This window comes from Microtus oregoni, unplaced genomic scaffold, assembly GCF_018167655.1.
Source record: "Microtus oregoni isolate MIOR12 unplaced genomic scaffold, Mior012 000079F_000, whole genome shotgun sequence".
NCBI classification, from domain to species: domain Eukaryota; kingdom Metazoa; phylum Chordata; class Mammalia; order Rodentia; family Cricetidae; genus Microtus; species Microtus oregoni.
The window spans coordinates 938,837-952,206 of NW_024544152.1; positions in this window are offsets into that span (position 1 = coordinate 938,837).

The following is a 13,370-nucleotide window of genomic DNA, read 5'->3' on the forward strand; positions in this document are numbered from 1 at the left end:
CCTGTTCTAGAAAATTAGAAAGATTATGGTGGTAGCATAGTATTCTTTCTATCTCAATCTGTCACAAAGAGAAATGAAAGGGGGTAGGTTGTGTGGGTTTCAGATTTCATGTCACCCTTGCTATGATCTATACTTTCCAGATAAGGAGTAAGCTAATATGTTCTCCGTTGAGTATCTATCCTACTAATTACTCTTGCAGTTATTTTCTCTGTCAGAATACCTGTGTTCAAAACTTTCATCTCTCCTATAAGGATATGGGTTAACCAGTGTTCAGTCTGCCTGGCTCTTCCATACTGAGGAATCTTCAATGGAGTGAATTAGTGTATACTTTACCTCATTCTGTTCCATAAAAAAATGACTTGGAAAAAGTTAGTTTGCTTCTCAAAATATATTGTGTTCTAAACTGGATTGTTTCGTGGCTAAAGATTTGAGTAATATAGACTACCCTACATCTAAATCCGTCCTATGGAGGAGGATTGGGAGGAGCTAGTGTCTCTCTCTCAATCCTTATCATCTAAATGTTGATCTGTCTCACAGGAGAGGTCAGAAATTAACTAGCATGTTCTCATATCAGTCTGTCCAACAGAGAAATCTTGGAACAAGCTTGTATTTATTCTAGAATCCATCTGTTTCAATCCTTCATTTGTTTTATGAAACAAGTTAGGAATGAGATAGCTTAATCTATACCTAAGTCTGTCCTATGGAGGGGTTCTGGGGGAGATTTTTGTCTTTCAGAATCCATGCTGTCTGATCCTTGGTGTGTTCTTTTGACAAGCTTAGAAATGAACTGGTTAGAGAAGCTAAATAAGAAGGTGAACCCAAAGAAAAACATATAGGCATCCTCCTGAATATTAACCTTCATCAGGCGATGAAAGGAGACAGAGACCCACATCGGAGCACCGGACTGAAATCTCAAGGTCCAAATCAGGAGCAGAAGGAGAGAGAGCACGAACAAGGAACTCAGGACCAAGAGGGGTCCACCCACACACTGAGACAATGGGGATGTTCTATCGGGAACTCACCAAGGCCAGCTGGCCTGGGTCTGAAAAAGCATGGGATAAAACCGGACTTGCTGAACATAGTGGACAATGAGGACTACTGAGAACTCAAGGACAATGGCAATGGGTTTTTGATCCTACTGCACGTACTGGCTTTGGGGGAGCCTATGCAGTCCTAGACCTGGATGGAGGTGGGTGGTCCTTGGACTTCCCACAGGTCTGGGAATCCTGATTGCTCTTTGGGCTGATGAGGGTGGGGGACTGGATCAGGGGAGGGGGAGGGAAATGGGAGGCGGTGGCGGGGAGGAGGCAGAAATCTTTAATAAAAAAATAAATTTAAATAAAAAGAAAAAAAAAGAAATGAACTGGTGTGCTCTCTACCATAGCCTGTACTACAGAGTGTGCTTGTTTGAAGCTAGTGTCTCTCTCTCAAAGTCCATGTCATCCTGCCTGAGGAGAACAAAAGTGAAGAACTCTCAAATTTAGTCTGTCTTACAAAAGAGTATTGGAGGGAGCTAGAATCTATTTCTCCTAACTTACTTCATAAAACAAATCAAAGTTTGAAAGAGATGGATTCTAAAATAAACCCAAGCTTTCTGCTAGCTGTCTGCTTGGACAGACTTAGTCAGAGAGGAAGTGAGTTTGTTTCTGACTTCTCCTGTAGGCCAGAAATTTAGATGACAAGAATTTAGAGATAGGCACTAGCTCCTCCCAGTCCTCCTATATAGGACAGATAGGGGTGTAAAGCATGGTACATCACTCCTATCCTTACCCACGAGAGAGACAAATGCAACTTAAAAAATATATTCTGTGAGACAATGTAGCTTTCTCCAAGCTGTTTTTAGTGAGACAATATGTGGCAAATTGTACACTAGTTAACTCCTAACCTCTTTATTAAGACAGGGCATGCTTAGAATAGCATGGTTTCTGTGAGGTGGACTGAACATTACATCCCTCATAGCCTTTTTTGTAGGACAGATTAAAATTAGGATAACAGGGTTATTAGCTGTGAGAAATTACCTCCAAGAGTACTCAGTAGGACAGACTTTAGTGGAGAAAATATTAGCTTTCTTCTAATCTCTTGCTAAGGATAGATCACAGTAAAAATTACATGAAATCTAAGACAGACAGTATATACCTCCTATAATTTCTCTATTTTACAGATGGAAGTAGAAAGCAAACCAAGTTTACTCCTATAATCTTTCCAGAATGGGGAAACAGAAAAGCAGCTCACTGAAAGGCTGTTCCATAAGATATATTTAAGTGGAGAGCAGAGTAGTTCAATCCTCACCTCTTATAATAGATAATTTCAGGAATAAGTGAATTATGAGACAGATACTAGTTAATGCCAAGCCTTATGTGTAGGGCAGAATGAGGTGAAAAGCATACTATTTCACTACTAACTTTCAATGTTGGAAAGGTCAAGGTAAGAATGGCATAGATTCAAAGAGAGAAAAACAGTATCTCTACCCTGTCTTACTGCACAGGATATATCAAAGTATTTATTGATCATACTAAGTTACTCACTTGATAGGGGATATTAAAGTTAGAACAATGTAGATTCTGAAAGACAAACAGTAGCTCCCTCCAAGTCTCCTCAATAGACTGGACTTGGTAGTAAATACACAATTTCTCTCTTAAACTCTTCAATAAGGTAAATCAAGTTGCAGTGATACTGATTCTAAGAGATGGTAACTAGGTTCCTCCAAGCCTATTCTACTGGACTAAGTGACATGGGGAGGATTCTGCCTCACTTTTAACATCCTTTCCTGGACGGACCATGTTGGAATGATGAGGATTCTCAGAGAATAATTCCACTGTAGAATGGACTTAACTGTAGAGCAAATGATTTCATTCTTAACCTCACATTTATGGAAAAAAGATAAGGACAAAATGGATTTTAAAAGACAAATACTAGCTACCTCAAAGTCACTGCCATACAATAGACTGAGGGAGAGTTCACACTCATTAATTTCTATCCTTCTCAGAAGGAAGGATCAAGGTGGGGGGGAACATGGATGCTGAGAAAAAATACTAGTTCACTGTAGATTCTGCTGTAGGATAGACTAAGTTGTAGATACATTAGTTCAATGCTAAATTTAATTAAAGGACATATCAAAGTTATGACAACATGGATTCTGAGAGATAAGACTTCAGTGTACCCTAAGCCTCTTCCATAGTATACACTAAATTGGTGAGCACACTAGTTCACTTGCCTTCTGTACTGAAAAACATAGTTTGAAGATTAGAAGTTGGGAGGCAGAAACTGTACTACTCAATCATTTTTGAAAGACTAGACTGACAAATAGTTGATGCTATCTATCACTCCTACCCTTTTCTGAAAGAAACAGATCAATGTGATCATAACTTGGATTTTCAGAAATAGACATGAACTCCCATCAAAGTTTCTCCATAGCACAACCTAAGATAATGAGAATATTAGGTGATTCTTAACCTCCCAGCATAGGTCAAGCTTAGCACAAAATGGGCATTGAGATGCAGACACTAGGCAAGACTCTTCAGAAAGACAGACATATGAGGAATGAACCCTAGTGGACTCATAACTTTAGGATAGTTCAAAGAGTTAGGAGAGCTGTGAGAGACACTAACTCCCTCAGACTCTACTCAGTAGGAAAGAAATAAGTGCAGAAAACCTAAGTTCACTTCTGGTCTCTTTGATAGGGCAGAACAAGGTTAACACAACATGGGTTCTGAGAGACAGACACTTGGTCTCGCTAAGCTCCCTTAAGACCTAAAGACAAAGAGCACATTAGTTCACTCCAAAAGTTATCCTTAGGACAAATCAAGATTAGGACAAGGTGTATGTTGGGATAAAGACACCAGTTCCTTCCAAGCCCCCTCCATAGGACTGTCTGAGTTGCAATTCACACTAGTTCACACTTATCCTTCTCCATAGAGCTGATCAAGGTATTATGATATAGTTTCTAATATATAGACCCTATCTACTCACAAATCACCTCTGTAGGACAGAGTGAGATTGAGAGCCCAATATGTAGTTCTACCTTTATCTGTCCTACAGAGAAAATCAGACATGAACTAGAGTGATATACACCTCCATATGTGTAAAGAGAGAGTCTGAAGGAATCTAGTGTCAGCCTGTCAGAATGTATATCCAACTATGTATATACTTAGGAGTGAACTAGTATACTTTCCACATTAGAATGTCCAACAGAATAGACTGGAGAGAGTAGGGTGTGTGTCTCAGAATCTATGTTGTTCCAACCTATATATGTTGTATGGATAAGGCAAAGAGAAAACTGGTAAGTTCTCCACAGAAGTCTGACATGAAGCAGGTTTGAAGGGAGCGAAGGTTTGTCTCTCAGAATCCATATTGTCCCAACTTTATCAATACAACAGAAGAGTATAAGCATTGACAAATGTGCCCTGCAATTGATTCAGCCCTACAGAGGAGACTTGGAAAAAGCTAGTGTTTGCTCTCAATGTGCTTGTCTTAAAATTGATTTGTCTTAATGATAGCTTTAGGAGTGAAGACAGCACTCTTCATTAGTCTGTCCTGGGGTGGAAACATGGATGAGCCTAATTCCTGTCTTTCAAAATCAATGTGTTGATGACCTTGATCTGCTATGGAGGAGATCAGGAGTGAAAAAATGTGCTCTCCTTGTTAGTCTATCCTATTGAGTCATCTTTTTTTTTTTGAGTTCTTGTTTTATTTATTTATTTATTTTCTTTTTTTTTATTGAGAAAAGGAGAAAAAGAAAAAAAACAAGTTTCCACCTCCTCCCAGCCTCCCATTTCCCTCCCCCTCCTCCCACCCTTCTCCCCCTCCCCCCACTCCTTTCCCCCTCCCTCTCCAGTCCAAAGAGCAGTCAGGGTTTTCTGCCCTGTGGTAAGTCCTAGGTCCTCCCCCCTCCGTCCATATCTAGGAAGGTAAACATCCAAACTGGCTAGGCTCCCACCAATCCAGCACATTAAGCAGGATCAAAACCCTGTGCCATTGTCCTTTGCTTCTCATCAGCCCTCATTGTTCGCCATGTTCAGAGAGTCCAGTTGATGGATGGAGATAGAGACAGAGACCCACACTGGAGCACTGGACTGAGCTCCCAAGGTCCCAATGAGGAGCAGAAGGAGGGAGAACATGAGCAAAGAAGTCGGGACCACGAGGGGTGCACCCACCCACTGAGACAGTGGAGCTGATCTATTGGGAGCTCACCAAGGCCAGCTGGACTGTGACTGAAAAAGCATGGGTAAAACTGGTCTCTCTACTGAGTCATCTTAAAAAAGTTAGTTTCTCTCAGAATCTTGGTTGTTCTATGTTTTAACTGTCCTACAGGTAAGGTTATACTCAGTCCCACCTCACCCTGTCCTTCCAAAGAGTCTTGAACGGACCTAGTGTCTCTCTCTTAGAATCCATGGTTTCCTAACCTTGATCCAGGTTACTGAAGAGGATAGGAGTAATTTACCATGCTCACCTCCTCAGGCTGTCCTACAGAGGTTGCATGGGGGAAGTTAGTATCTGTCTTTCAAAAGTTGTGCTGTGCTAAGCTTATCTATCCTCTGGAGGATGTTATAAGGGAACTGATGTGCTTTTCACCTTAGTTTGTACTATTGAGGAACTTGGTAGAAGCTGGTAGTCTGTCTCTCAGAATCCATGTTTTCTTAACATGGATCTTTTTTTACAAATAAAATTAGAAGTGACTTAGCCTACTTTATTCCTGACTATCACCCAGGGAAAAGAGCTGGAGGAAACTAGTGTCTGTCTCTCAAAATACATCTTTCTAGCACAGTCTGTCCAATAGAGGAGGTTAGAAGTGAACTAGTGTGATCATCATCCCAGTTTGTCTGTCCTACAGGAGAGGCTTGGATGAAATTAGTGACTGTATCTCAAAACTCTGCTTGTCCAAATTTTAATCTGTCCTACAGATAAAGGTTAGGGTGCAGTTGTATTTATTCCTACTCCATCCCATTTAAGAATCTTAGAAGCCTGGGGGTGGTGGTGCACACCTTTAATCCCAGCACTTTGGAGGAAGAAGCAGGTGGATCTCTGTGAGTTCAAGGCCAACATGGTCTACACAATATAGTTTCAGGAAGGTAACAAAGCTACAAAGAAATTCTGTCTCAAACAAACAAACAAAATATGTCTTAGAGGGTGCTTACGTCTGTGTCTCAGAATCCATGTTGGCCTAAGACTTATCTGCCCCACCGAGGAGGGCAGAAGTGAACTTGTGTAGTCCCCTCTTTACTCTGTCCTATGAAGGTGTGGAGGGATCTAGTGATTCACTCTCACAATCCATTTTGTGCTTACCCTGCTCTCTCAAATAGATAAGATTAATACTGAAATAGTATGCACTCTACATCAGTCTGTCCTACTGAAGTGGCTTTGAGGGAGTCACTTTCCGTCTCTCTGAATCAATTTTTTTTTCCTAAATTGATCTCTCCAATGCAAGATGTCACAAGAGAACTACTGTGCTCTCTACCTAAGTATGCCTGATATGCTTGGCTTCAGGGAGCTGGTGTCTGTCTTGCAGTATCCATGTTGTCCTAACTTGATATGTCCTTCAGAGGATGATAGGAGTGACCTGGTATGCTTTCCACTTGTCTGACTAAGAAATGGTGGATGTAGGTCATGCATCCCTCCAGAGCTCCTCTTGTTCTAATCGTTATCTGTCTTATATAAAATATTAGATTGCACTAGAGTGTTCTCCATATCATTGCTTAATATGAAGGAGGAAAAGAAGGCAGCTAGTGTCTATTTCAGAATTCATGTCATTCTGTCCTTGATCTAGTGTATATATGAGCTTAGGAGTGAATCATTATGCTTTTTAATTAAGTCTGCCCTACTAAGGAGTCAAGGAGAGACTAGCATTCTCTCATTCAGAATCCATGTTGTCCTATCTTTGATCTTGCCTACATATGAGGTCGTGAGCAAACAAGTGTTCAGTTTCTCTGTCTTTCCTAGTTAAAAGTCTTTGAGTGGTCTAGTATCTGTCTCTCAGAATACATGTTGCCCTAACCTTATTCTGCCCTATTGAAGAAGACAGGGGTGAAGTAGTGTAGTCTCTATTTCACCATGCCCTACACAGGAGGCTTGATAGGATCCAGTGTCTATTTCTCAGAATCATTTTCATGCTAAACTTGACCTATTCTCCAGAGGAGGTTGCATGTGAAATACTGCGTTCTCCCACTCAGTCTGTTCTACTGACGAGGCTTGCAGGAATCTAGTGGCTATATCTTAGAACCCATGTTGTCTTAAGCTAGACCATTCCTACAAACTAGGCTATAAATGACTTAATGTGCTCTATACCTCAGTATACCCTACAGAAAAGAGCTGAGGTGAGCTAGTATCTCTCTCTCAGAATCCATATTATCCTAAACTTAATGAGCCCTATAGAAGAGGTTAAGAGCAAATTCCTCTGCTTTCCACCACTCTTTCCTACAGAAAAAGCATGAAGTGAGCTTGTGTAAGTATCTCAGAATCCATATTAAACAAACCATGATCTGATCCATGGAGGAGATTAGAAGTAAACTATAGTACTCACACTTCAGCCTGTCATACTGAGGAAACTTGGAGTCAATTATTTTTTCTCTTTCAGAATCCAGGTTGTCCTAAACATGACCTGTCCCACTTATAAAGCTATGAGATAACTAGTGTGCACTTTACCTCAGTCTGTCCTAGGAAAGAGTCTTAGAGGGAGAGTGTGCACTTTACCTCAGTCTGTCCTAGGAAAGAGTCTTAGAGGGAGATAGTGTCCATCTCTCAGAATCTATACCATCCTAACCTTGATATGTCAAATTGAAATGGATAAGATTGCACAGGAATACTCTTCACTTCATGTCTTCCTGTAGAACTGTCATGGAGAAAGCAAATGTTTATCTGTAAGAGGACATGGTATGCTAAACTTTATCTGACCTCAAAAGGAGATTAGGAGTGATTTAGTGTGTTCATCACCTCATTATTTTACTATGAAGAGACCTTGGTGAAAGCTAGTGTCTATCTCTCAACACTCATGTTGTCTTATGATCTTTTCTACAAAAAAGGATAGTTATGTCTAGCATGTACTAGTCTTCAAGAACTTCATAGAAAAGAACTTTCTTTCATTATCCCTGTTGCCCTTACTTTATCTGCCCTACAGAGCAGGTTAGAAGTTCAATACTTTACACTTTAATCTGTCCTACAAAGGAGTATTAAAAGAAACTAGTTTCTGTCTCTCAAAATACTTGTCATACTAAGTTGTTCTTTTCATCAGAGGAGGTTGGAAATAAACTAGTTTACACTCCACCTCAGTGTGTCAATAGAGAAGGCTGTGATGAAGATTGTACCTGTCTATTATAATCAATGTCATTCTTACCACATCTGCTCTATGGGAAAGTTGAAGAGGGAAGTAAAGGGCACTAAACCTCATTCCATTTCACTGAGGAGACATGGATGCAGCTAGTGTCTACCTTTCAGAATCCATGTTCTCTTAACCTTGATCTTTCCTATGGATATGGAAAAGATTTACTTAGTGTGATCTATTGCACAGTACATCTTTGGAAGATGAGTCTGAGAGAGCTACTCTCTGTCTCTTGGAAACCATGTCATCCTATTTTTGATCTGTCCTACAGAAAAGGAAAGAAGTATCTTAATATGCTCTATGGCTCTGTTTATCCTATACTAAAAAGCTGAAGGGAGCTAGTGTTTGTATCTTAGAATTAATGATGAACTAAGCTTGATCTGTCCTACAAAGGAGGTTAAAATAGAATTAGTTGCCTTCAAACAAAATCTGTCCTACAGAAGAAGCACAGAGAGAACTACTGTCATTCTCTCAAAAGCCATGTCATATAACCCTTGATCTGTCCAATGGAGGAGATTAGGGGTTAATTAATGAGTTCTCCATTTCTGCCAGTCACACAGAGTGATGAATCTTAGAGGGGATTAGTTTATGTACCACAGAATCCTAGATTGCCCTAACCTTAATCTGCCTCATGGATAAGGTTAGGAATGAATTAGTAAGAACTATATTACAATGAGTCTTAATAGTCTTGGGAGATCTAGTGTCTGTCCTTTAGAATTCATGTTGTCCTAACCTTGTTCTGTATAACTTAATAGGTCTTTAGTGAACTAGTGTGCTCTCTAACTCAGTCCCTTCTACATAGTCTTTGAGGGTAATAGTGTCTTTCTTCAAGAATCATATTGTGTTAATCTTAATCTTTCCTATGGAAAAGGTCATAGATAAACTAATATTCTCTTAAATAAACTGTCACTGTAGATAGCTTGTGGGGAGCAATGCCTAGCTTTCAGAATCCATGTTGTATTAATGTTGATGTTTCCTACAGATAAGGATAGAATTGATATATGGTGCTCAGCACTTCAGTCTATCCTGCAGAAAAGAGCTGGAGGGAGTAATGTCTTTCTCTCACAATTTATGTTGTTTAAATGCCCTCTGTACAACAGAAGAGTTTGGAAGTGAAGTAGTATGTTTTACACAGAAGACCTGTAGGGATCTAATGTCTGTCACTCAGAAGATATGTTTTCCTTTATCTGTCCTATGGAAGATACAGGAATAAAACCATATGTGTCCCATATCTAGTGCAATCTATTGAGGAGGATTGTAGGAGCCTGGTGTCTGTCTTTCAGAATCCATATTGTCTCAACCTTGAGTTGTTCTCTCAATAAATACAACAGTGACTTAGTGTAATATACCCTTTCATATATACCATGGAGAAACACAGGATAAAGCTAGTATCAGGATCTCATATCCAAGTGGTCTGACCTTTGATCTGTCATAAGGAAAAGCATAGGAGTAACCTTGTGTGTTCTCCACCTCAGTCTGTCCTACAGAGGGAGCTTGAAGAGAGTTATCATGCAACAATGTAAAAAGTACTTCTGGACAATAAATAATTACAGATATGCAATAAAGACAAATCCAGACAAAAAAGACCTATAAATGTGCTACAGTGTTGGATAAATATATGTAGGCTTGGAAGAGAGAAGAAAAATAATAGTTATTAAAAACAAGTAAAGGGTTTAAAAATCATAAAGTTTTTAAAGAGACAGAGTACAGAAAAAAATAAACCAAGTGAAGATGGAAAATTCACAGAGTTTGGATTGTTTATATTATTTTGTCATCTTTAAATTTTTTGACTGCAGAGAGACTTTTGATTCTGGGGACTGCTAAGCTAAGCCAACATAGATATTTCAAAGGTATCTTGAATTCAAAATTTGAGTCTAAGGATATTTTGCTTTGGAAAAGAGGTTCTTCTTTTGTTTACACAGAAGATGATAGCCTGTGGATTGTTTCCAGACCAACATGGTTTGATGGATCAAGAACCCCTGAATGGTTGCTGCAAACACCTCCGCAAAGAAAATACTTCATCCAATAAACAGCAGGAAGAAGATTGGACAGAATTGCACTCATATTCCCAAATACAGCTTGTAAATGTTTCTTTACATTTAAAGGGGGATATGCTATTGAGATGGATACTTTACATTGGTATGGATCTTGTTTTATTTATAAAGATTTAAAGTCAATTTTGTTATATGTATATGTATTTCTGATCTTGATTAAGGTATTGTTTTGTGTAGTTCATTTAAAAATATAATGTATAATTAAGAAATATAGGTTAATAGATAATCATCTATAATAGTCAAACTCAAAGTAATGCTAATTAGATTTTCTAAATATACAGAAATGTAGTTCAGATGGATAGGTATTCTTCAAATCTTTCAGAGACCTTCAGAATGTGGCATTTAAATTATTTTAAGAACTTAGGACTTTTCTTGCAGCACCAAACTACTTCAAGAGGACGATGGGCACTGAAGAGACTCCTTATGGAGTTGGTTAGCCATTTGGGCAAGAAACTGCTCTTACCTGGACTGCTTTATGGTGTGCTGCAAAAACTGAACATGCAGAACTCACAGAGAAATGAAAAGGCTGATTCAGTAATTACACATTTATTAGAAATTATGTCCATCATGTGTAATTACTGAATTGACCTTTTCTGAGCTTCAAGCAGTTGCCCACTGAAAACCTGAATTCTAGAGGCTATCTCTAAAAATCCATTCTGTATTAACCTTGATCTGTAATGCAGGATGATTGGTAACTAGAATGCTCTCCACATCACTCTGGCCTGTGGAGATGGCTTGGTCAGAGTTAGTGGGTATATTTCAAATTTGTGTTTTCTTAACTTTGATGTATCCTACAAATAAGGATAGCATTGGCCGAGGTTGCCCTGCACCTCAGTCTCTTCTTTGGAAAATAACTGAAGGGAGTTAGTGTTTGTCTCTTACAATCCAAGCCATTCAGACACATTATGTTCAACAGAGCAGGATAGGAGTAAACTGGAGAGCTCTCCATCTCAGTCTGTTCTACAGAGGATGTTGGTAGGGAAGTAGTGGCTGTCTCTCAGAATCTATGATGCTTTGAGATGATTTGTCCTTACTGAGGATGTTATTAATAAAGTAGTGTACTCCCTATATCAGTTGGTTCTATTGAGAGGGCTAGAGACTATGTCGCATCTATCTCTCAGATACTAAGTGCTAGTAACCTTGATCTGTTCTACAGAGAAGGTTAAAAATAAACTAGTGTGCTCTACCTCACCCTGTCCTACAGAGGGGAATGGAGTGATTAACTATTCATCTATTAGAATCTATGTCCTCTTAATCTTGCTCCATTCTCTAGATATGGTTACAATTGAATTAGTATGCTTTCCACCATAGTCTGTCTTGCTTAGAGGGAATGGATTGAAGCAGTGTGTTGGTCTCTCATAATGTATCTCATGAAATTTATCATCTGTTTTATGGGGAAGATTAGGGATGAACTAATGTACTCTCTATTTCAGTTTGTCCTACTGCAAAGAATTTGGAGAGAGCTGGTTTCTCTCTCATAGAATCAAAGTTGTCCTCAACTTGATCTGTTTTATGGATAAATTAAGTACTTATTATTACTTAAACTAATTTAAGTAATTAAACTAATTACTAATTAGTTGACATGCCACCTCCGGCTGTCCGTGAAAGAGTCTCAATGAATCAAGTGCCTGTCCCTCAGAAGCTGTGTTTTCCTAATATTTATCTGTCCAACTAAAAAAAAAAAATGGAGTGAAGTAAGGTGCTGTCCATATTATTTTGTCCTACAGAGGAAACTTGAAGGGAGCTAATGTCTGTCTTTAAGAATGAGTGGTATTTTTAGCTTCTTTGTCAAAAAACAGGTATTTATAGGTGTGGGAATTGAATGGTAAAAAGAAAGCATATTCAACAAATGGTGCTGACATAATCAAATACCAACATATTGAAGAATGAAAATAGATCCATATCTATCCCCATGCACAAACCTCAAGTGTATGGATCAAAGACCTCAACATAAAACTAACCACACTGAACCTCATAGAAGAGAAAGTGGGAAATACACAAACACATTGGCACAGGAGACCACTTCCTAAATATAACCCCAGTAGTACAGATACTAAGAACAACAATTAATAAATGGGATCTCTTCAAACCGAGAAGCCTCTGTAAATAAAGGGCACAGTTAACAAGATAAAATTGCAGATTACAGCATGGAAAAGGATCTTCACACACCCCACATCAGACAGAGAACTGATCTCCAAAATATACAAAGAACTCAAGAAACTTGACATCAAAAGAAGAAATAATTCAATACAAAAACATAGTAGAGACCTAAACAGAGAACTCTTAACAGATGAATTTCAAAAGACCGAAAGACACTTAAGGAAATGCTCACCATCCTTAGCCATCAGAAAAATACAAATCACAAACAACTCTGAGATTCCAACTTACACCTGTCAGAATGGCTAAGATCAAAAACATTGATGACTTCTTATGCTGCAGAGGAGTCAGGTAAGGGGAACACTCCTCCATTGCTGGTGGAAGTGATAACTCGTACAACTGTGTTGGAAATCAGTATGTTGATTTCTCAGAAAATTATGAAAAATCTACCTCAAGATCCAGCAATACCATTTTTGGGTATATACCAAAAGGTTGCTAGTTGTTGTGATCCAGCTGTCCTCACTCCCCCTGACTGAAAGCAGAACTTCCTTGTGGTCTGTAATTGACAAGGATGATTGTGTTCTTTCTGGCCAGTGGGTCTCCACAGGAGTAGAGGTATAAAAGGTCGCCGGGCAAAATAAAGGTTGCTGTTCTTCCACCTGAAAAGAAGCCTCTGTTTCTCTATCCCGGCACCCCCCACCAGTCTTGGCTATCCAGGCTGCGCTGGCTGCAGCAGTTGCTCAACCATACCACAAGGACATGTGCTCAACTTTGTTCATAGCAGCATTATTCATAATACCCAAAACCTGGAAAAAACCTAGATGACCCTCAAAATAAGAATGGATAATGTGTACATTAACATATTGCAGTACTACAGAGTAGAAAAAAATGACATCTTGATGTTTGCA